Source organism: Staurois parvus, unplaced genomic scaffold (assembly GCF_062004578.1).
Source record: "Staurois parvus isolate SC_StPar_1 unplaced genomic scaffold, SC_StPar_1.0 ptg000634l, whole genome shotgun sequence".
Classification (NCBI taxonomy): domain Eukaryota; kingdom Metazoa; phylum Chordata; class Amphibia; order Anura; family Ranidae; genus Staurois; species Staurois parvus.
In genome coordinates this window covers 4,997,444-5,022,768 of record NW_028318430.1, presented here as the reverse complement: position 1 = coordinate 5,022,768, position 25,325 = coordinate 4,997,444, and positions in this window count along the sequence as shown.

The following is a 25,325-nucleotide window of genomic DNA, read 5'->3' as shown; positions in this document are numbered from 1 at the left end:
AAAAGTGAATAAAGCTCAAAATCCTTCTAATAGCTTTTATTTCCATACACACAAATGCATTGGGAACACTACACATTCTATTCCAAATCAAAACATGAAGAAAAATATATCAAATTTGTGTTGTTCCTCTAAAAAAATTGAAGAAAAGTGAATATTAGACTGTTCAAAAAAATAGCAGTGTTTGTATTCTTCTTTACAAACTCAAACATTCACTATATAAACTGAAAAATGTTTGAAGATTTTGCTTTCCTTTGAATCACTTAATTAATATTTAGGTGTCCATTTATGAACCAGCAGTAAATGATCGCTGCTCAGTTCTCTGGAATTCTCGGAGAACACAGTTCTCCTGTGAATGCCTTTTATGAAGTGGTGTAGATCAGTTCTCCGAACGAAGGGAGAACGGTCTACAAATGCTGGAAAACGGCTGCTTTTACTATAATCTCACGAGATTACAGTAAAAGATCAGTTTACTAAACAGAGGTAAATTATCGCTGCTTAGTTTGCGGTTCCTCCGATTCTCCAGCTCTGGGCTGGAGAATCTGGAGGGAGAACACAGATCTCCAGTGAAGAGCTGAACATGTTCTCCGCTGATCTCCTGAGTGTCATAAACTGTGAATGACCAGAGAATAGCTGCGATCCTCTGAATCACAGCCATTCTCTGTGTCATAAACGGACACCTTAGTTGTATAACCACTGTTTCTGAGAACTGCTGTACATCTGTGTTGCATGGAGTCAACCAACTTCTGGCACCTGTGAACAGGTATTCCAGCTCAGGATGATTGGACTACATTCCACAGTTCTTCTCTATTTCTTGGTTTTGCCTCAGAAACTGCATTTTTGATGTCACCCCACAAGTTTTCTATTGGATTAAGATCCGGGGATTGGGCTGGCCACTACATAATGTCAATCTTGTTGGTCTGGAACCAAGATGTTGCACGTTTACTGGTGTGTTTGGGGTCGTTGTCTTGTTGGAACACCCATTTCAAGGGCATTTCCTCTTCAGCATAAGGCAGCATAACCTCTTCAAGTATTCTGATGTATTCAAACTGATCCATGATCCCTGGTATGCGATAAATAGGCCCAACACCGTAGTATGAGAAACATCCCCATATCATGATGCTTGCGCAGCCCTGCTTCACTGTCTTCATAGTATACTGTGGCTTGAATTCAGTGTTTGGGGGTCGTCTGACAAACTGTTTCCGGCCACTTTGTTGCACCATTTCTCTTTAGGCCAGTCAATATGCTCTTTGGCAAATTGTAACCTCTTCAGCACATGTCGTTTATTCAACAGTGGGACTTTGCGAGGGCTTCTTGCAGATAACTTGGCTTCACATAGGCGTCTTCTAATTGTAACAGTACTCACAGGTAACTTTAGACCTTCTTTGATCTTCCTGGAGCTGATTGTTGGCTGAGTCCTTGCCATTTTGGCTATTCTTCTATCCATTCGAATGGTAGTTTTTCGCTTTCTTCCACGTCTTTCAGGTTTTGGTTGCCATTTTAAAGCATTTGCGATCATTTTAGCTGAGCAGCCTGCACTTCTTTATATGTTTTCCCCTCTCCAATCAACTTTTTAATCAAGGTACGCTGTTCTTCTGAACAATGTCTGGAACGACCCATTTTCCTCAGAATTTCAGAGAGAAATGCACTGTAACCAGCATGTACAACATTTGCTGCCTTCCTTCCTTAAATAAGGGCAATAATTGCCACCTGTTTTTCAAAGAATGAATGACCTCACTAATAGAACTTCACACTGCTATTATTTTGAACATGCTCCTTTTAATTAGTGATTCAATTACACAGAATCAGCAGCATGCATGTCATGACTGTTGGGTCTGTTGGATTTCTACTCTACTACACCTGCTAGTAAATTATTTGCCATGTAGAAATATAATTTCTACCAAAAACAGTGATTGATCAGGTTAGTGATGTCTGACTGCTATTATTCTGAACAAAACTGTATTTACCTTTAGTAAATCAACCCCATTGAGTTTCTTCCATATGATTGGCTGATTAGAAATTTATGTTACCAAGCAATTGAACAGGTAGGGGCGTATTTGCCACGAGGCAAACAAGACACTTGCTTGGGTGGCGCTTTTCAGGGGGGCGACACTTCGCCTCAGAGCAGCCAGGGCTGCTCTGTGGGTCAGAGCTCTCCGCAGTGGATGGTGGTGGGGAGCCAGGGCTGAGTGATGATCCCGGAAGATGGCACTGTCCAGGGGAGGCAGGGATCTCTGTCACAGGGATGGAAGAGGGAAGGAAAATTCAGCAGCAAGGAGGATACATACCAGCAGTACATGGCCCTTAGTCTCCGCCTCTCCACCAGGCCTGGTGAGTGATCTCCATCCTACTACTGTGTATACCATGTATACTATTGGGGGGGGGGGAAGAGCTGACAGAGACTGACCAGAGACTGCCAGGTGACTGACTCATACCACTAACTGACACCTAGGCACCGCTCATACCACTAACTGACACTTTCTCACCGCTCATACCACGAATGACACCTTCTCGACACTCTTACCACTAATTACACCTTCTCGCCACTCATACCACTGACACCTTCTCACCGCTCATACCACTAATTGACACCTTATCACCACTCATACCACTAACTGACACCTTCACACCGCTCGTACCACTAACTGACACCTTCATGCCACTCATACCATTAACTTATACCTTCATAGAAAGATGTGACCGACCACTAAGTTCTGCTCAGCAAATGTAGGTGCACTAGAGACAGGTGGGGTGTACTGGGGAGGGTCGATTTTTGTGTTGCCTAGGGCAGCAGAAAACCTAAATACACCACTGTTAACAGGTGTCCTGTGGACACAGCTGATCACATGACATGGTAAAAGGCCAATCACAGCGGTCTTTTTCCACATGATCAGCTGTGTCCAATGACACAGCAGATTACCATGTAAATACATTTGCCGGTTATCAGCAGCAATTTCCTCACACTGTCACAGCGCGAAGAAAGTACTGCCGATAACTGGCAAATGTCACAGAGGACATCAGGGATGATCAGTGCCCTGATCATCAGTGCCACCCATCAGTGTCAACCAATGCTGCCCATCAGTGCTCAGCGGTGTCACCCATCAGTACCCAGCAGTGCCACCCATCAGTGCCCAGCAGTGCTGCCCAGCAGTGCCACCCAAAATTTGTGCCCAGTGCCCAGCAGTGCTACCCAGCAGTGCTGCCAGACAGTGCCATCAGTCAGTGCTGCCAGTCAGTGCTGTCAGTCAATGCCGCCAGTCAGTGCTGCCAGTCAGTGCCCATAAGTGACACCTGTCATTGCCCATCAGTACTGCCTTTCAGTGCCCATAAGTGCTGCCTATCAGTGCCCATCATTGCTGCATATCAGTGCAGCATCATCAGTGCCTCCTCATCAATGCCCACCAGTGCCGCCTCATCAGTGTCACCTCATCAGTGCAGCCTATCAGTGCCCATCAGTGCTGCCTATTCATGCCACCTCATCAATGCCCATCAGTGCTGCCCATCGGTGCAGCCTCATCAACGCACATCAGTGAAGGAGAAAAATTACCTGTTTGCAAAATTTAATAATAAAAAAAGAGCAAAAACGTTGAAAAAATAATCGTTTTTAAATTTTTCTGTTTATAGTGCAAAAAATAAAACCCCCCCAGTGGTGATTAAATACCACCAAATGAATGCTTTATTTGTGTGAAAAAAATTATAAAAATCTCATATGGGTACAATGTTGCATGATTGCGCAATTGTCATTCAATGTGCAACAGCACTAAAAGCTGAAAATTGTCCTGGGCATGAAGGGAGTAAAAATACCCGGTAGGCAAGTGATTAAAATTGAGCACGCCCATGTAGTGGCAACAAAAAACGTACATTTTACTGTCCATAGGCAATGCTTTAAAAGCCCTTACATGTTACCACTTTAGATTTACAGAGGAGGTCTGGTGCTATAATTACTGCTCATGATCTGAAATTCGTGATGATACCTCATATGTGTTTGCGTGCATGCGAGTTCGCCTTTGTGAGCAAATATTACGGGAAGGGGCACTTTATTTATTTATTTTTTTACACTGTCACTTAAATAAAAAATTTTTTTAGCACTTTTATTTCTGTCACAAAAAATGTAAACATCCCTTGTAACAGCAATAAGCATGTGACAGGTAATCTTAATGGAGGGATCTGAGGTCAATAAGACCCCAAATCCCTCCTCTGCCCTTTAAAGCAATAAATCACATCAAGATCGGTGTGATTGAATGCTTTTATTTTTTAAAAGTGGTGTTGTACCAAGTAAACCGGAAGTGATGTCAGGTCATCACTTCTGGTTTACTATTTAAAGGAGCCGAATAAAGCCAATCCGGTCTTTCTTTGGCTCTCTGACTAGCCAATGGCAGTGCCAGCTGGTCAATCGGGACACCTGGTGGGACGGGAGTTCCCGTTAAAGCTGCCAAAGGTGGTAGGATGAGGGATGTCCCCTCCGGCTGCTTGTAATAGCGATCAAGTGGCTAGTTAGCTGGTTCGATTGCTATTACAAGAAACCCGATCGTTGGCACTAAATAACGGTACTGGGATGATGCCTACAGCTGCAGGCATCATCCTGGTACAACCACTTGAAGACCGGTCACTTACCAGGTACGTGACTGGTCAGCAAGTAGTTAAGATTACCATAACTGAACTTTTCACCTGCTCCCTATCACTAAATTAACCCCTAAATGTTTGCATGTAACTTATCTAAATATCTACACCCAAAAGAAACAATTAAATCTGGTTGTTCTGAGTTGCAGAATGGTGTTTATGGCAACCTGGCATGCTTTCTAAGTAGTTAATACTATCACAATGTAGTACTTGAATTGTCGACAAGATTGCTGAAAGAGAAACCTTGTTTGTATGATGAAGTTTGCATGGTTCTCCTCAAAATGCCTTGGTTTCCTCTGAAAACCGAAAATCAAACTAGTAGGTCATTTGGCTTCCACTCAAATTGGTTATTGAGTGTCTGTATGTATGTGGCTCTGGTAGAGTGCAAGGAATGTTCCCTCTAAGGCAGGGTCAGATGTGAAATTGTACATGTTCTCTGTACAGCAGCATGGACTATCTAGGGACTATTAGTCCTCATGCACACTGATTGTTTTTACAGAGGCTGTTTTTGGCTTTTGACATTTTTTTCTACAAGTAAACTCCCCAGCATGTTATACTATGTGTCCATGCACACATAGACTTATAATCAGCATTTTTTGGCTGGAAAAAGCCCAGAACTAGTGGGTTTCTAGAGGAGTTTTTTAGCTGTAAAAATGCTCTAATGCTGAAAAACGTGGCAAACTAGCATTTCTGGACTTTTAGTGAGTTAAAATCTAAAAAATGGAAACGCAACTTTTATTGAGTTAACCTCCCTGGCAGTATTCCCGAGTGTAGCTAGGGGTAAAGTTTTAGTACCAAAAGCGGTAACCCCGAGCTACACTCGGGCTTACCATGCGGCGTTGCTCAGGGATTCCCTGCAGTGCTTACCTTGTCCTTCGCTCCCTTGATGTGTCCCCTGCAGCGTAACGGCCATCTCCACTGGGCCGATGCCGGCATCCAACTTCCGTTTTCCAGTCCCTGCGAGCGTCGGGACGTATGGGGGCCTGAACGGCGGCAAATTTAAAAAAAATTTTAAACTGTCATTTTCTTAGAAATTAATTTGACATAGTAAAACATTACTGTATCAAACCATTTCACATACATTTTGCCCCTACTGCTTTGTCCTGTGCCCTGCCTGCATTTTGACTGTTCTTTCTGCCTGGAAACTTAGAAAAGTCCATGGCGTCCAAAAAGCGACCCTTTTGGTCAAAAGTGGTTTTAGACCAGCTAGAGAACAGCGATAGTAAATTAGAACTACTTGCAGAATTGAGTGAAAATGATTTGTGGGGAAATTCGTCATCAGACACTGAAAACGATTTTGCGACTTTGCTCAGTGATGTGCGAACTTGGCGCTATATTTCAAACTTCAGTGTTTTTGGTTTGATTATATTATTGAATTAAATTTATTATTATTATTATATTATTTTTTTTATGATTATTTATTAAATTATAATTTATGATTTTGTGTTTCAAATTTTATCATACCCGGGATGTTTACTAGACTCTTGTTCGGACAGATTTCAGTGAGTTATTCCTAAAAATTACAGGCCTACAATAAAAAAAAATACATATTTCCATGCAAAAAAAATTACCGCTTTCAGCACAGAAATATGGACATAATCATACCGCTAGGGAGGTTAAAAAAGCGCTAAAAAATGCAAAACGCAAAAAAAGCGGCAAAATGCCGCTAAACACTAATGCAAAAACGCTGAAAAACTCTACACTTTACACAGACTTTAAGACTTTACACAGCTAACGTTACCAGAATTATTAAAATGACCCGTGTGCATGGAGCCTGAAATTGCATACAATAAACATACATATATTATATAATGTCCACAGACAGAAATATATATAGCATAAACATTCAACTGGTAACAATTTTAATTTTGTGTTTGCTGGCGCTATTAATGAGTGACAGTAATAAGTAATGATAAGTGGCAGTAATAATTCTGTGAAGTATTCTTCCAAGTAAGACTAAGAAAGTGCTTATCTGGAAGGATGCTATAAAAATGCAATAGGGTTGCTGACCAGGAAGAATCATTGATACCTTCATCTGAGGGACGTGAATGAGCAGACATATATCAAGCCTCCGACACATTCGATCTAAGAAGCACCATCTGTATCATCTCTTGTTACACTTACTTCTCACATATGGAAGGACTGATTCAAGTAATGAGATTTACTGCAGTATATATCACACTGGATGAGCACTCCATCACTTTATTAAGTCAGAGGAAATTATATGATGTACTCTTTCTAGGCATAATCTCTGTGTTTCAGCAGCAAGCACACTTTATCGGTTGCCAAAATCTTAATGACAAAAGGTTGTAAAGTATACAACTGTCAGGTATATTTTCTTCAGCTCAAGTATGTCTTCTGCTTTCATTGCCATAACATCAAGGAACAGTTGTAGTTACAGAGGCAGCAACTTCCTTTAGCTATGCTTGCTCTTAGATACCCAGTTCATTCTCTGAATTAAGAGTGTGTATCTTTCTACATCAGCAGAAGCATCATTATGTCTGCCCACCCAAAAGTATCATTTAACATATAGTTAGAGCCAGGGGCGGACTGACCATTTGTCAGTAGGGGGCCCTAATGAGATGCCCCTGATACCTTTTTCATAGTCTTTTTTGAGTTTGGGCAATGACGCAGGGGCCCCATGATCCCCTATTGCCCGGGGGCCCCATGAGTTGTCAGTCCGCCCCTGGTTAGAGCCTGGTAAGTCCTGGCTCCTTATTCAGTATGTGTATTTTTTTTTATATAAATATTACACAGACCTGACTTCTTTTATCTCTGGGTACTCCAAAAGCAAGATTTTCCTTTTATAACACATTACGCTGTTCCTGTCCCCTTGGCAGATTTGAGCGTTCCTGATCAGCTTTGTTTCAGTTCTTTCCACTGTATTCTTCATAATATAATAAATAATTCAAAACAATAATCTAACAGGGATAGTGGAGAGCTCTAATAATGGCCACAGCAGGTGTGCGGACCCAGGAACTCAAGCACAGATAGCTCACCAATAGGACCCACTGCTCTGCTATATAAAAGATCTAGAAAAAATGAATTTTGAAAATATCATTGATTTAGCTAGTTTTATACAATAACCTTCTCTTGCTAAAACTGACCATAGCACTGGGTTGGAATTCTTCAGTTAGAGTATCAGTCATGTGAAACAGCTCTAAACTTGAACACTGAATCATATATGAAATGGAGTGACATATTCGGTCTTGAGTCGGTTGGTGCAATTTCCAGCATGCTGGGTAAGTGGCCATTTACTTTTAATTCTTTATTCTTAGGCTAGCCTAGGATCAACCCACAACAAAGCATTAATCAGTTCCTTTTTGGATTGAATTGAAAGACATTTGAATAATGGCTAGGTCAGTATTAAAGCAAAAGCATCTGCATGATAGTTAAGCAAATATCAATTCAATTTCCAAAAGAGGAAAGCAATGAAATGGTTGTCTACATACTGGATATCTCACATGCAATCTGCCCTTTATATTTATCTATACCCGCAAATTACAATAAGAACAGACAAGCTAAGATAAAGACAGAGCAGTGTGGTTCTCAAATTGATGTTAGGGAGAAGACTTTGAATGTTTTCCCATCTCTCCTTTATGGTTGTACATAATAGACAGGATTTACATAAATACAAGAGCCATATCCTACTTTTTCTAGCATCTTTTACTATGAGAAACAAACAATGAGAACAAATAGTTCTATTATATAAGAAACCAGACCTTGACTGGTTTCCATAGCTATGAAAGTCACATCAGTCACATATGCCTACATACCAGAAATGTTTTACATTTCATTTCTTCTTCTATTAGATGTAGTAAAATTCACATTTAAGTATAGAGATAGGGAACAGTTACTTGAACCCAAGCACTGGACAACAAGGATAGTTTTTCTGTGGCTAGCATGGCTGAACATCACACCCAGTTAGAGATTCAATGGAGCCAGGTCCCTCAATGAGATTGCTAGTCAGCTGTGTGTTGTCAAGATATGATGATATACAAGTCAATAGAGAGGCACTTGTACTAACTGTTGTACAGATGGATGACTCTCTCTAACTCCGTTCTGCTGGCAGTTTTTCCAAACCCCTCCCACAATCCATTTTTTCTGCATTTCTTGAGGATTTGGAGTAATCCAGATTACGGTGGTCGATCCAGTGATCTATTATTGAAATACATCAGCATGTATATATGAGATTCTTCTAGTATCCCAGGAGGGTCTTCCTCTTTCTTAATGCCAGAGAGGGAAGTCAACCCCTGCAAAAAATAGCAAAAATTCTGTAGGTAGGAGGTTTATCTGAAACTTGCCCCTCTGCATATTGGTTATTCATGGTGTTATGCTAGCAGCTTTCTGTGCTCTTTAATAACCTAGAATTTAATAACCTTTTAATAGATGTAGTGCTACCCCCGCAGGGGCTGCTTGATAATGCTTGTCCCCCGTGGTTGCCCTAACCTTGCAAGCCTCCCAACACCTCTGACACTCTTGATTCAGACATGTTTCAATAATATAGGATAATTATTCAAGAGATCAAATTATTTAGTGACACCTCTATATTAGTATTGTTCAAAAGAGTAAACCACAAGAACAATAGGTTTAGGATATGCAACCCAAGTTGACAATAATACAAATAAAAATATAACACTGGTAAAATAGGTATAATAAGTTAGCAATGCTTAACAAATTATACAGGTATGACTAGTAAGTTTCAACTATTAACACCAGCAATCAGAGAGGGAAGAAAAGGCTTGCTGACTCATCAGCTCCCTCTAAGCTACCAGCACCACAATGGTGGATGCAGAGAATAATGTAAATGTATGCTCCGATATAAATAGATATAAGTATCCTAATTTGAATAATAATGAACTTTTCTATGACTAGAGATTGCACCTTACGTTCTGTGATGTTTAAAGTTCCTGATATGGTGGTTTTTGTTGTCTTCTGCTAGCAATGGTGGGGCCCATAAACAGTAGTGAATACTGGTAATCCAATTAGGTTAAAAAGATGTAGTAAGGCTGTAGTACTGGTCAAAGCAAAGATCTCCTGATATTGTGTAAAGGTGTCTGCATGCAGTGTCACTAGAGTGGTGACACTACATGCAGTGTCATGCATCTACCTGCTCACAAATCCCATGGATAGCACCGCCTCCTAGGAGCAAGAGTTATTACACAGGCTCATGATCTAAACTGATCACCATTGACCCTACATGACTGTTGTCCTTTGTGGACTTTTATTGAATGCTGTGGAGGGTTTGGTGATTGTAAAGCTTTTTTTTTCATAATAAGCATGTTATACTTACCTGCTCTGTGCAATGGCCCAGAACCTCCTCTTTCGGGGTCCCCTGCCTGCCGATCTTGGCTCCTACTCTTCTCAGAGTGCCCCCAAAGGGTCTTACTTGTTATGGGGGCATTTGTGAGGGTGTGATCCCAAATGTGTGCATCCATAGACACACAGCGTGGCTTCGCCCCGTCCACACTCCCTTCTTGTAGGCTTTGACTGAAAACAGCGGGTGCCAATTGCTCCTACTGCTACTGGATTGAGATTGGGCTCAGGTAAATGTTTAAGGGGAGGCTGGGGGGAGCAGCTTTTGAAAGGTTTTCCACCTTAAAGCAGAGAATGCAATACTGTTAAAAAAAAACTTTTTCCTTTATAACCACTTTAAGAAATATTTAACAAATTCATAAATATGACTGAATAATCCTACCACAGTTTTACTTTTTACAGTTTTACAGTTTTAACATTTCATAGCAAAATAAGAAAAAATCCATTTAAAAATTCATTCAAAAGTAATGCATACAATGCTACATCAAAGTCTTCCTCACTTGTGACTGGCAGCATTTTAACTGCATGTGATCACCTTAATAGAGATCAGTTCTAAACTTGAGGACGCCATGTAGATATGGCATAGCTCCAAAGCCTGAAGGCTGACTCATGACATAAGGTACATAAATTCAGCAGTTTAAATCCTGAATAACCAGAAAATCTAAACCCTGGGATAACTTATTTTATGCTATGTAAATGAGACAATGTCAAATACATCTTACTCTATTTTCCATTAAATTATCAGTTTTGAGAATGGTAATTTTAGTTAGCCTTCAGTGGATTAAAATCAATGACTTGATTTTCATAGCAGCCTAATGAAATCTCCAGAGCAATGGTCCTTGACACTGTACAGTTTTATACTTGGTTATAACTTGGAAATAATGTTCATTAAATCCTGTAAGATACCCAAAGGATTTATGTTGTTTCGCACAAGTAAATATCGCCAGATATAAAAAAAAAATCTACAAAAAATAATGAGGGTTTTTAAAACAGTAAAATGAAATGGCCAGAGAAATTTTAACATACAGTATATACTGTTGTGTTCAAAAGTTTGCATACCCAATCAGAAATCGTGACATTTTGGTATATATATATATATATTGAAACTATGACTGATCATTCCTTTTATTTAAGGATAGCGATCATATGAAGCCATTTATTGTAACATAGTTGTTTAGCTTCTTTTTAAATCATAATAATAACAGAAATCACCTAAATGGCCATGATCAAAAGTGCACATACCCTGGAATGTTTGGCCTTGGTACAGACACACAAGGTGACACACACGGGTTAAAATGGCAATTAAAGGTTAATTTCCCACATTTGTGACTTTTTAAATTGTAATTAGTGTCAGAGTATAAATAGTCAATGTGTTTGTTAGCTCTCGTGTGCATGCACTTAGCAGGCTAGATACTGAGCTATGGGGAACAAGGAAATGGAACTTTATAAGTATGGAAAAGTATATGAAAGATATCCAAAGCCTTGAATATACCAGTCAGTACTGTTTATTCAGTACTGTTTATAAGAAGTGGAAAATGTGGGCATCTCTTGCTGCCAAGCCAAGGTCAGGTAGACTAATTTTGCAGCCACAACTGCCAGAAGAATTGTTCAGGCTACAAAGAAAACCCCGCAGGTAACCTCAGGAGTAATACAGGCTGCTCTAGAAGAAGACAGCGTGGTTGTCTGAATGCAATGATACTTGAACAAAAATGAGCTGCACGATTGAGTTTCCAGAAAGTAGCCTAGTCACAATATTCCCGAAAACACTTTGACCTCACAGCTTCTGCCACACTAATTTGGAGTGATGAGAGAAAAACAGAGCTTTATGGTCACAACCATAAACGCGATGTTTGGAAAGGGGTCAACAAGGCCTATAGTGGTAAGAATACTATCCCCACTGTGAAGCATGGTGGTAGCTGACTGATCTTTTGGGGGTGTGTGAGCTCTAAAGGCACTGGGAATCTTGTGAAAATTGATGACAAGATGAATGCAGTATGCTATCAGACAATATTGGCAGACAATTTGCATCCTTCTGCATGAAAGCTGCGCCTGGGATGCTCTTAGACTTTCCAGAATGACAATGACCCTAGTCACAAGGCCAAGTTGACCCTCCAGTAGTTACAGCAGAAAAAGATGAAGATTCTGGAGTGGCCATCACAGTCTCCTGACCTTAATATTAACGAGACACTATGGGGAGATCTCAAACGTGGAGTTCATGCAAGGTGATCAAAGACTTTGCCTGACTTGGAGGCATTTTGCCAAGAAGAAGGGGCAACTATCTCACCTGCAAGAATTTGGGGCCTCGTAGACCTATATTACAAAAGACCGCACTGTGTCATTGATGTTAAAGGGGGCAATACACAACATTAAGAACTAAGGGTATGCAGACTTTTGAACAGGGGTCATTTAATTTGTTTACTTGTTGTTTTGTTTTATGATTGTGTCATTCTGTTATGACCTACAGTTAAATATGAATCCCATAAGAAATAAAAGAAATGCATATTGCCTGCTCACTCATGTTTTCTTTAACCACTTGTGGACCGCCAGCCCGCAATGTACTGCCGACTGGTGGCCCCTGCTTTCTTGTGTAGGGTGCACCTCCCTGCTGATACCCTCTGTGGTTGAACACAGCAGGAGTCTGTCAGAAAGTCCTGGCTGATGATTCATGGCCAGGACCTGCTGATTGGCTGTGGTCAATCACAGCCCAGAGCCCTGTGTTGACATTCAATACAGGGCTCTGTATAGAGGGATTGATCTCACTGTTTCTCATCCCTGCAAAGCAGAATGAAAAACAAATATCACATAATACACACATTACACATTGGTAGGCACACATTTAACCCTTTGATCGCCCTAGATGTTAACCCTTTCCCAGTCAGTGTCTTTAGAACAGTAACAGTGTACAGTATTATCACTGATCACTGTATTAATGTTACTGGTGATGTCAGTGCAGGTTAGTCAGCCCCCCCAAGCATCAGTTAGTGTCAGATTGAATGCCGCACTATTGCCGTCCTAATAAAAGTTGCTGATCACTGCCACTGGTAGTGTAAAAAAAAATCAGTATATATGCCATAGCTTGTAGATGCTATAACTTTCATTCAAACTAATTAACCATTTGCCACCCGCCCTATGGCCGAATGGCGGCCGGCAAATGTCATCAGCGTTCCGGGTGTACGCCATATGGCGTGCTCCTGCACATGCACAGATTGCGCTCCTGCAGAACCATGCAGCGGTGCGATCTGTCACCGGCCGTGTACCTCGGACGCGGCCGATGACAGATCTGAGTATCGGCCCCCTTTGCCGGTACCATGTGACCTGCTGTGACCAATCACAGCAGGTCACATGACAGTTGTATACAATGGATGGCTTCATTCATGCCATCCATTGTATACTAGTGTCTAGCTGTGAATGGTCACAGCTAATCACATGGACATGTCATGTGATTAGCTGTGGCCAAATCACAGCTGAAGACAAAAAAAAAACAAAAAAAACAAAAAACCCTGAATGAATCGATGTCATTCAGGTAAATGCTTGCTTATAGCAAAGTACCGTAGGGAACTTATATCAAAGTAGGGGGGAAAATGTCAGTGCGTCTTATGGAGCGAATATGGAGCGGCCGGTCCGGTATTTCCACCGCTGCCGTGTGAGAATACCGGGCCGGCCGCCCAGCTCTGCAGTGGGACCTTACCTGTTCCTCTATCCAGCGGCGCGCTGTCTTCCCGGCTTCTGTAGTGTGCGTGACACCCGGGTGCCAAGTGCGCATGCGCACGAAGCGGTGCTCTTTGTGAATGGTAAGGCGGTACCTGGGACACATGACAGATTCCAGAAGCCAATCACAAAGCACAGCGCTTCTCGCTCATGCACACTGGGCATCCGGCTGTCCGCCGAGCGCCCACACTACAGAAGCCGGGAAGACAGCGCGCGGCTGGATAGAGGAACAGGTAAGATCAAAGAACAACTCCGCGAAAGTAAGAGCAGGTACCTGTCAAATTCAGGTACCCGCTCCCCCCCCTCCCCAAAGGTCAGCAGTCATCTCCTGTACTGTGTCCGCAGTCTCTGGTCATCCCCTGTACTGTGTCCGCAGTCTCTGGTCATCCCCTGTACTGTGTCGCAGTCTCTGGTCATCCCCTGTACTGTGTCCGCAGTCTCTGGTCATCCCCTGTACTGTGTACGCAGTCTCTGGTCATCCCCTGTAATGTGTCCGTAGTCTCTGGTCATCCCCTGTACTGTGTCCGCAGTCTCTGGTCATCCCCTGTACTGTGTCCGCAGTCTCTGGTCATCCCCTGTACTGTGTCCGCAGTCTCTGGTCATCTCCTGTACTATGTCTGCAATCCATTAGTTCAGAATTTTTTTTTTCCTGTTTTCTACCTCCAAAACCTAGGTGCGTCTTATGGTCAGGTGCGTCTTATGGAGCGAAAAATACGGTAATCCTTTGCTATAAGCAAATTGTGTAAAAAAAAAAAAAATACTGACCACTTCCCCAAAGTAGTACAATGTTACTATGGTAACATTGTACTACTTTGGTCATAGTGAAATATGAAAAAAAAATCTTAATAAAAGAAAAAAAATGTAATAAAAATAAAATAAAAATATATATATATATTTTTTTTTCATACTGTCACCAGTCAGTGTCCCTGATCACCGCCATGCCAGTTATATGATGACGCTGTACTGCACTGGTGACAATATGTAAAAATAAAAATAGTGAAACTAATATTTTAAATTTTTTCATTTTCCAAAAAATTATGACAAAAAAATACAACTTCAAAAAACTCACCATTCCTCTTATGAAGTACGTCGGACTGTCTACTTTGCAAAAAGGGGTCATTTGGGGGATATCTGTACTGTTCTGACATTCTTGGACCTCAAGAAATTAGATTGGCCGTCAATACTTCAGGATTGATCAATATTCAGATCTATACCATAGTTTGTGAACTCTATAACTTTCCTACAAACTAAAAAATACATCCTAATATGGGTTATTTTCACCAAAGACATGTAGCAGAATACATCTCGGCCTAAATTTATGAAGAACAATTATTTATTTGCAAACTTTTATAACAGAAACAAAGAAAACGTGGGTTTTTTTCAAAATGTTTGGTCTTTTTTTGTTAATTTAGCAAAAAATAAAAACCCCAGCGGTAATTAAATACCACCAAAAGAAATCGCTAGTTGTGTGTAGAAAATGATGAAATTTTAGTTTGGGTACAGTGTTGTATGGCCGCGCAATTGTCATTCAAAGTGTGAGAGCGCTGAAACCTGAAAACTGGCCTGGGCAGGAAGGTGTAAAATTGCCGGTATTGAATTGGTTAATATACACCTAATGGGATTATTTTTGGTCAAACATGTAGCAAAATACATTTTGGCCAAAATTTATGAAGAAATTTGTTTTTTTAATTTTTTTTTACTGGAAATGTTTTTAAGTAGAAAATAAAAAATATTGTTTAATTTTCTAAATTTCCAGGCTTTTTTATTTATAGTGCAAAAAGTAAAAAACTCAGTAGTGATCAAATACCACCAAAAGAAAGCTCCATTTGTGTGAAAATAATGATATAAATTTTGTTTGGGTACAGCATTGTACATCCGTGTAGTTACCAGTTAAAGAAGCGCAGTGCTGAATAGCAAATCAATGGCCTGGTCACTGATTTTTTAGGCCCTGCAGTAGTTGTTCATCAAATTGCTATTTTCACTTAAAATACACTAAAATCATTATTAGTGGATACATACATGGCAAAATTTACAAAATGCATGCTATATTCCTGCTAAATATAGAAGCTAAAATTGCATTGCGTTAATAAAAAACAAATATTTGTAAATTTTAAATTGCACCTCTTTTGTGAAATGATGAAAGCGGAATATACGCAAAGCTGTAAATAAAAACAATTTAGTCTCAAAATCTGGAGGTTACCATATTTCATTGACAGTTTTCAGAATTTGAAAAGACCCCCCAAACCACACATTTTCTGAAAGGACATGACCTGTAGATGAAAAAAAAGTGCTACTGATCTTTTAGGCCCCGCAGAAGTTACGCAAATGTTGATTAAATAGCCTTTTCACTAAAAATACACTAAAATAATTTTTAGTGAACACAAACACAAAATAACTTTTTAAATTCCTGCTATATTGCTACGAAGGCCTTGTTCACATGGGGCGTACTAAAGCGTTTGGTCGTGGAGGGCCATGTTTACCCACATGGGGATGCCCAGCTGTTCCATGCATCCCCATGCAGGCAGTCCCATTCATGTCAATTGGGATGCATCGCATGATCCCAATCTTACATCTTTGTGGGTTTGGGTGCACGACCCCGAACGCAGACAGCATGAGCTCAGGGACATGCACCAGGACCTACAGGAATGTCCAATTGGGAGCAACAGCTGTGCTTGCCCAGTTGCTGCATCCCAAATTACATCAATGAGACTGCTTGCACAGAGATGCACGGAACACTTGTGCGTCCCTGTGAGGGTAAACACAGCCTTGCAGGGGAATATGCTGTGTATACCCTGTGTGAACAAGACCTTACTGTTAGGGATGCACCGATACCAATATTGGTAGCAGTGTCAATACCGAGTATTTTCATAACTACTCAAAACTAATACTTTGTGGTTCAATTTGCGTCCATACAAAATGACTAGGTGCAAATTTCACTGTAAAAAATGGCATGTGATTTGAACAGAAATACGGTGTGATTCCTGTCTGAATTGCATGTGGTTTCCTGCACTGCTCCTGTGTAAATCCAGGCTGAAATCACTATGACAAGCTTGGGTTCACACAAGAGCGGTGGGGAAACTGCATGAAATTTGGACAGGAATTGCACCGCATTCTTGTTCAAATCACATGCCATTCTTTGGAGTGCGATTTCATTTTGTATGGTTGCAAATCGTGCTGCAAAGTATCAGTACTCGGTATTGGCAATACCAAAAGTATCGATACTCATACTCACCAATAAAAAAGGGGTATCAGTGCACCCCTACTTACTATGTTTTTATTTTAATTATTTTAAAAATGTATTTATTTATTTTTACAATTTTATTTTTAAATATTTTGTACCATTTTTTGGGTTGGGGTGGAGGGCTTTGGCGAGATATTAGGGGTCCAAAATGACCCCTGATGTCTCTTTTTTGAGACAGAGAAAGGGACAGAAGACAGTCCCTTTCCCTGCAGCCTAAGCTTCACATTACATGGATGAATGAGGAGTCTGTATAGAGACTCCTTTTCATTCATAAACTGACATAGTAAACAACATTTACTATGCTCAGTTATCAATGGATATAGGAGTGATCAGGGGCGGACTGACCATTTGGAAACTCGGGCACTGCCCCAGGGCCCGGGGTCAGTAGGGGGCCCCATGAGATGCCCCTGGTACTTTTTTCATAGACTTTTTTGAGTTTGGGCAAGGACACAGGGGTCCCATGAGTTGTCAGTCCGCCCCTGGGAGTGATCAGTAGTGATCGCTGACTGTATCCACTGAAGGAAAGGGAGGGGTCTGGTAAAGACATGTTTACCAAGCCCCCCCTCCCCCTGCTCTCCATCCTGACAGCTTGGAGCTGGAGCAGCAGCTGTAGGCGGCAGGAGGGAGAGGATGGAATGCTGCCCAGCAGCAGAGGATCGTTGAGTGAGGGTCAGAGTGGTGGGGCGGAGGTCAGAGTATCGGGGGGACTTTTTTTTGCTCCAAAGCCCTTGCAGCAAGCCAGCGGTAGAGGCAGAGTAGGGACACTGGTGTACTATTATATTTGTGAAATCTAAATATAGAGATTTACTATAACTGTATTCAAATAAAACAGATTGGAGGTTGTACACAAGGAGCCTCATACCTGCATATATCAACTCCATACCTAAAACCTATATAGGAACAGATAAAAAAAACTAAATTGTGACTCTTGAGTTTTCCGTGCACATAATAGAGTTGTGAGCAAGCCAATCAGTTAGAGTAAGGCTAAGGCTATCAAGTGGATAAGCAGGCAGGAGAATGGTATTATGAGTAAGAGGGTGCACAGAGAATAGCTGAAAAACAAGGGTCAAAAAAACCAGCCAGTGCAGACAGTATGGTCAGGAGATACCAGGAATTGGTTGCCAGGGGTAAGTTGAACATCAATAGGCAAAGAATAAAAGATGTTAAATGAAGTCAGGGAAGGTTAGAGCTAAACTCTAGGTGTGATCTTGATTACATATTCTTATTGATCCAGCTTGGTATGCATATCTCATACCAGGGGTTTTTGGGGAAACAATCACTTTAGTAGTTGGAGTAACTACAGTGATAGGAACAATCTTTAGGGTCCCACTCAGGTTCTTTGCGAGCAGCTTTCCCTCTGCACACTGATCATAGGGAGCTACTTACTCACCACTACCACTTTTCATAGAATGCCTTGTATTTGTTTTGTTCAATGAATCCAAGACATTCTCTGACTGGATGAGGTGGAGAGTCAATGACGTGATGACCTCCAACTCTCCCAATCAGAAGAAAACACCTATATTAATTGGAATAAATGTAACTGCAACTCTCTTTGGTCAGTGTAGAGAGGGGAAGCTGCTCACACAGGACCTGGAAGACACTGTAGTAGCTCCAGCTACTACAGTGATTGTCAGCTTTCTCAGCAGTCCCTCTGGTATGAAATGCCTGCTTACATTGTGCCAAGCTGAACCAATGTAAATATACAATAAAGATCATCCCTGGAGTTCAGCTTTTAGGTTTAACAATGACTGGACTAGCAGGGTCAAAAGAATGGTCAATCACATTAACTAGCCAAGAAACTCGTACACTTGATTTGCCACAGGTGGGAATTTTGAAAGTGGTATTAATCCCAAAAGCAAACATTTATTCTATTGCAGCTTACCAATTCTTAGATGTGATGGATGTGTTATTTTCCTTTTTAGTCTTTCTTTACTCTGTTTTCATCTGGTGATCCAGACAGTAAGTTTGCTGGTTTTCAGAAGTTTAAGCACTCCAGCAGAATGTATCAGTTTACATGGATGAGACAATCCATTTTCCATTTGCAGAGGTAATTAGATTGATCAGCTTTTAGTTATTCATGCAGAACCTTTACCCCCCCCCCCAAAAAAAAAAACAGTTGCTGTAACTGATTATAAAGTGTAAGCTGGAGCTTGGCTTCAATTTTATATTGTATTCAGTTCCACTAATACACTGAACAATCCTCTCCCCCCAAAATGACAATGCTTCTATCCACTGTACCTCCAGTGCTCCTTCCTCCAGAGTGGTGTCTCACTGTTTTACTTGGTGTACCTTTGGCTATTGGCCTAGAGTTTAATAACAGAACTGCCTGTGTAAGCACCAGATCCTACCCCCTTAGTGTGTGTGTGGGTGTAAGTTTGCATATCTGGTCCTTCAATAGCCCGCTGTATCTTTCAATCAAACCAGCTGCCTTGGATGGTATGGGATGTGGCACAACCAGTACACTCCAGAATCTTTGGCCCATTGCTGTACTGTTGATCCGGTGAAGTGTGAGCAGTTATCAATTTGGACCTGTTTGGGACAGCCATAAGCAACAACAGGTTTCTGAAGCAGTTGATGTGTTGAAGCTTGGTTTGCATGTTTGCAAGGATGAACAAGCAAACGTCCAGAATAGGTATCCTCTGCAGTGTAACAATATCTCAGTCCATTGTTTCCCCGAAGCAGGTGACCAATGAAGTCAATCTGCCAAATCTCTGCAGGCCTCTCTCCCCTCTTAATAGACCAAGTGGAGTACTTTTGTAATGGCAATTGTCAAACTTCTCCACACACTGTAAAGTTCCCTATTACAATCATTATCATGTCCATGGATATGGGCAATCCTCTCTGCTGAGCCCATTCATATGTTGCTTTCTGCCCCAAATGTCCAGATTGCTTGTGGGCCCAGTTGGCCAAGTTCATCAAGAGAGGATCAATTGGCACAACTGCATTTACCTTGGCAATTTTATCTGTCACTCTTTTGCAGCTCCCAAAGTATGGGACTAGGGGCACATGTGCACATTGGACTTCCACGTCCTTTAACCGGTTGCCGCCGGGCCTATAGCCAGAGGACGGCCGGGCGAACAGCTCGTCCCTCTGGGTGGACGCCATATGGCGTCCTTCCAGGCATGCACATTGCGCCTGCCTGCAGGGCCGCACAGTGGCGCGATCTGTCACCAGCTGTGTACCTCAGACACGGCCGATGACAGGTCTGTGTATCGGCCCCTTTGCCAGTACCATGTGACCTGCTGTGACCAATCACAGCAGGTCACATGACAGTTGTATACAATGGATGGCTTCCTGTGATTAGCTGTGGCCAAATCACAGCTAAGCACAAAAAAACCCTGAATGAATCAATTCCATTCAGGTAAATGCTTGCTTATAGCAAAGAAATTATGTGCTATGGGAACATTATACTACTTTGGTCATAGTGAAACATGAAAAAAATCTTAAAAAAAGAGAAAAAAATGTAATACAAAATATTAAAAAAATAGAAACAAATAAAAAAAAAATCTTTTTTTTTTTTTCGTACTGTCACCAGTCAGTGTCCCTTATCACTGCCATGCCAGTTATATGATTACGCTGTACTGCACTGGTGACAGTATGTAAAAAAACAATAGTGCAAATAATTTTTTTAATTTCTTCATTTCTGAAAAATTATGACAAAAAAATTACAACTTCAAATAACTCGCCATGCCTGTTATGAAATACGTCGGACTGTCTACTTTGCAAAAAGGGGTCATTTGGGGGGATATCTGTACTGTTCTGACATTCTTGGACCTCAAGAAATTAGATTGGCTGTCAGTACTTCAGGATTGATCAATTTTCAGATATATCCCATAGTTTGTGAACTCTATAACTTTCCTACAGACTAAATAATACATCCTAATTTGGGTTATTTTCACCAAAGAAATGTAGTAGAATACATTTTGGCCTAAATTTATGAAGAACAATTATTTATTTGCAAACTTTTATAACAGAAAGAAAGAAAACCGTGTTTTTTTTTTTCAAAATATTTTTGTTAATTTAGCAAAAATTTAAAAAAACCCAGCAGTGATTGAATACCATCAAAATAAAGCTCTAGCTGTGTGAAGAAAATGATAAAATTTTAGTTTGGGTACAATGTTGTATGACCACGCAATTGTCATTCAAAGTGTGAGAGTGCTGAAACCTGGAAATTGGCCTGGGCAGGAAGGGGGTAAAAATGCCCGATATGGAAGTGGTTAAAGACCACCCAGCTGTCAGTGTAGATAGTAACATGGGAAGAAGGATCCTCCTGAAGAGTCATTACTACAGCTTTCAGCTCTGCATACTGACTGAACCTTCTAATTCAGGTCTCCTGCAGGACTCTGTCTGTACTCGGGGTCTAGGATGTTGCTGTTCATTGAGGCCCAGACAAGGTGTGTATAGCTGAAACATCAGTAAACCATGCTGACTCTGTTATGTCTTCTGAAAGAGACTCAAAAGGTGGAGCCTCTTGAATGGGGGTTCTGGTTGGGTGCTGGTAAAACTGACAAGTCCTGCCAACTGTCTCTGACATCCCTAACTGCGATACACCCTCTTTCTTGAAGGTACCACTTCCAATTAATCAGTGTCTGGTTCTGAGCCATAGTTACCCTAGTTGTCAGTCCGTTATCTCTCACCCATCCTGCTATTGGCAATGCAGTATGGATGGTGACTGGGTACTTTACTGTATTGGTCTCTACATGTCGAAGTGCTGTGTAGGCCCCAAACAGATACTGCTCTAGGGGCATATACCTCTTATGTGCCACTGTCAGTTGCTTGGACCACAATTCAATAGTTATTGCTCTCTGTCATTTCTTTGCATTTGGTTGCCACAGACTCCAAGATATGGTACCATCCTGGTCCACTACATCCAGCTGAAGTGGTACTCCTTGTCTCATGGGTCCCAATCCCTGATGCTTCAAAATGGCTTCTTTAGCAGCAAGGAATACTTGCTCTACTGCTCTGAACCCCATAAAAATTCAGTCTTTTTCCTGGTAACATTGTATATAGGCCTCAGGATCAGTCCAAGATGTGAAATGAACAAACTCCAGAATCCAATCAACTTCTGTGCCTCCTTTTTGGTAGTAGGGGCCAACAGTGCCTGGATAGTTTGAACAACCGTCTCTGGAATCTTCCTATGTGGCCCAGTCCACATCATTCCCAGGAATTTCACCTCTGTGACAGGTATTTGGACTTTGTCTCTGTTGATAACCTATCCTCTATTCTCCATGTGCTGTATCTCCATGTGCTGGTCTTTAAATGCCTTAATTTGTGCCTCTGCCATCTCCCTCCTTTGTGATACAGTATACAGAGCGTGAAGAAAGTACCAACCCACTCTGGACATTGTCCTCTTCTCTGCTTTACTTAAATCAAACCCCTCAAGGCTAAAATCTACAAAATGATCTGAGACTTTATCACTCCAAGTCTTATTCAAGGGAGAAGCATACTTTACAAATTCTGTAGCAAGAGGCTCCCACTCATTATTTCTGGCCCAGGTCGGGAAAGTGCATGCTGCCTCCTGGTCACCAGAAACCTCTGCAGCCTGGTTTTTCCTAAACAGCTTACGCAGCATTTTCGGTTAGCTCAAGCCACAGAACACTTCACAGAAAACAGGTCTGCTTCAATTGAGCTTTAATGCAAATCTTGGACAAGCCCCCAATTGTTTTGCTTGGTGTCTAGTAAAGGTTACTTTGCATTATAAGCAAGGAAACTTAGACCTCCGTAGTGTAATAATGTGCTTTTACTAAATGAATTGCTGTACATAGAAACAATTACAATTAGGAATACAACACAAGACTGACAGATATACCTATAACAAGCAAAAATGCTACCTACTTCCTAGCGAATCTATGTTCTATATACAATATTAAAATGCCAAAAAGGTTACATAACTCAGGTTAGAGTGGGTTCATGCTCTCCATAGGCAACCCGAGGACACAGGCTTACTCTACAGCAGAGCTTCCTTGGTATCCTAATCAGTTTCTGTTGTTGCCTTTTATTTGTGGTCCCTTTTTCTGCTTTATTTTTCTGCCTTAGTTACAGTGTCATATATATAGGTGATACATTCTCCAATTTGACATCAAGATGGCACTGTTGTGTCATCCATGCCATAGGTCATATATGTTAGAAGGTCAAGCTATTGTTAACCATGGTTACAGAACAATAGTCAGCTGTCAACTTAAGTACAACAATGGTATCTACTGTATGTTACCATTGTATCCAATGTCATTTGTCTGAGACCCCTCAAACTCCAAAAAACGTATCTGTCTCCAAGACAAACGGATTCCTATATACACAGTAAGTCTGAGAATAAAATCAGAAAACACACACACACACACATACCTATATATACAGTTGCAAGAAAAAGTATGTGAACCCCTTGGGATTACGTGGAGTTTTGCATGAATTGGGCATAAAATGTGCTCTGAACGTCATCTAAGTCACAACAATAGAAGAACACAGTCTGCTGAACATAATACTACACAAACATTAGATGTTGCCATGGTTTAATTGCACATAACATGTAAACATTCACAGTGCAGGGAGGAAAAAGTATGTGAACCTTTGGACTTAATAACTTGTTGACCCTCCTTTGGCAGCAATAACCTCAACCAAACGTTTCCTGTAGTTGCAGATCTGACCTGCACAACGATCTGGAGTAATTTTGGACCACTCCTCTTCACAAAACTGTTTCAGTGTAGCAATATTCTTGGGATGTCTGGTGTGAATCACTCTCTTAAGGTCATGCCACAGCATTTCAATCGGGTTGAGGTCAGGACTCTGACTGGGCCACTCCAGAAGGCGTATTCTGTGCTATTGCAGCCATTGTTTTGTTGAATTACTTGTATGCTTTGGGTCATTGTCCTGTTGCATCACCCATCCTCTGCGGAGCTTCAGTTGTTGGACAGATGGTCGTACGTTTTCCTGCAAAATGTCTTGATATACTCTGGAATTCATTTTCCCATCAATGACAACAATCCGTCCAGGCCCTGAGGCAGCAAAGCAGCCCCAAACCATGATGCTCCCTCCGCCATGTTTTACAGTGGGGATGAGGTTTTGATGTTGGTGTGCTGTGCCTTTTTTTCTCCACACATAGTGTTGTGTGTTCTTCCCAAACAACTCAATCTTGGTTTCATCTGTCCACAGTATATTTTGCCAGTAGTGCTGTGGAACATCCAGGTGCTCTTTTGCAAACTTCAAATGTGCTGCAATATTCTTTTTGGACAGCAATGGCTTCCTCCGTGGTGTCCTCCCATGTACTCCATTCTTGTTTAATGTTTTCCTTATTGTAGATGTGTCAACAAAAATGTTAGCATGTGCCAGAGATTTCTGTAGGTCTTTAGTGGACACTCTGGGATTCTTCTTTACCTCATGCAGCATTCTGCGCTGTGCTCTTGCAGTCATTTTTACAGGACGACCACGCCTAGGGAGAGTAGCAACAGTGCTAAACTTTCTGTCTTACCGTGGACACATGAACATCAAGGCTTTTGGAGATACTTTTGTAACCCTTTCCAGCTTCATGCAAGTCAACAATTCTTGATTGTAGGTCTTCTGAGAGCTCTTTTCTGCGAGGCACGGTTCATTTCAGACAGTGCTTCTTGAAACCAGTAAACCCAAAACAGGTGTGTGTTTTTTAAGGACAGGACAGCTGTCAGCAACACATCCAATATCATCACACTGATTGGAGTCAAGGTTGGCTCACTCCTGGCTCCAATTAGTTCTGGGAGAAATCATTAAGCTAGGGCCTCACATACTTTTTCCTCCCTGCACTGTGAATGTTTACATGTTATGTGCAATTAAACCATAGCAACATCTAATGTTTGTGTAGTATTATGTTCAGCAGACTGTGTTCTTCTATTGTTGTGACTTAGATGACGTTCAGAGCACATTTTATGCCCAATTCATGCAAAACTCCACGTAATCCCAAGGGTTCACATACTTTTTCTTGCAACTGTATATATATATATATATATATATATACACTATATTGCCAAAATTATTGGGACACCCCTCCAAATCATTGGATTCAAGTGTTCCAATCACCTCCATGGCCACAGATGTATAAAATCAAGCACCTAGGCATGCAGACTGCTTCTACAAACATTTGTGAAAGAATTGGTTGCTCTCAAGAGCCCAGTGAATTCAAATATGGTACCGTGATAGGTTGTCTCCTGCGCAATAAGTCCATCTGTGAAATTTCCTTGCTACTAAATATTCCACAGTCAACTCTTAGTGGTATTATAACAAAGTGGAAGCAACTGGGAATAACAGCAACTCAGCCATGAAGTGGTAGGCCACATAAAATGACGGAGTGGGGTCAGCACATGCTGAAGCGCTCAGTGCACAAAGGTTGCCAACTGTCTGCAGAGTCAATAGCTAAAGACCTCCAAACTTGGTGTGGCCTTCAGATTAGCACAACAACAGTGCGTATAGAGCTTCATGG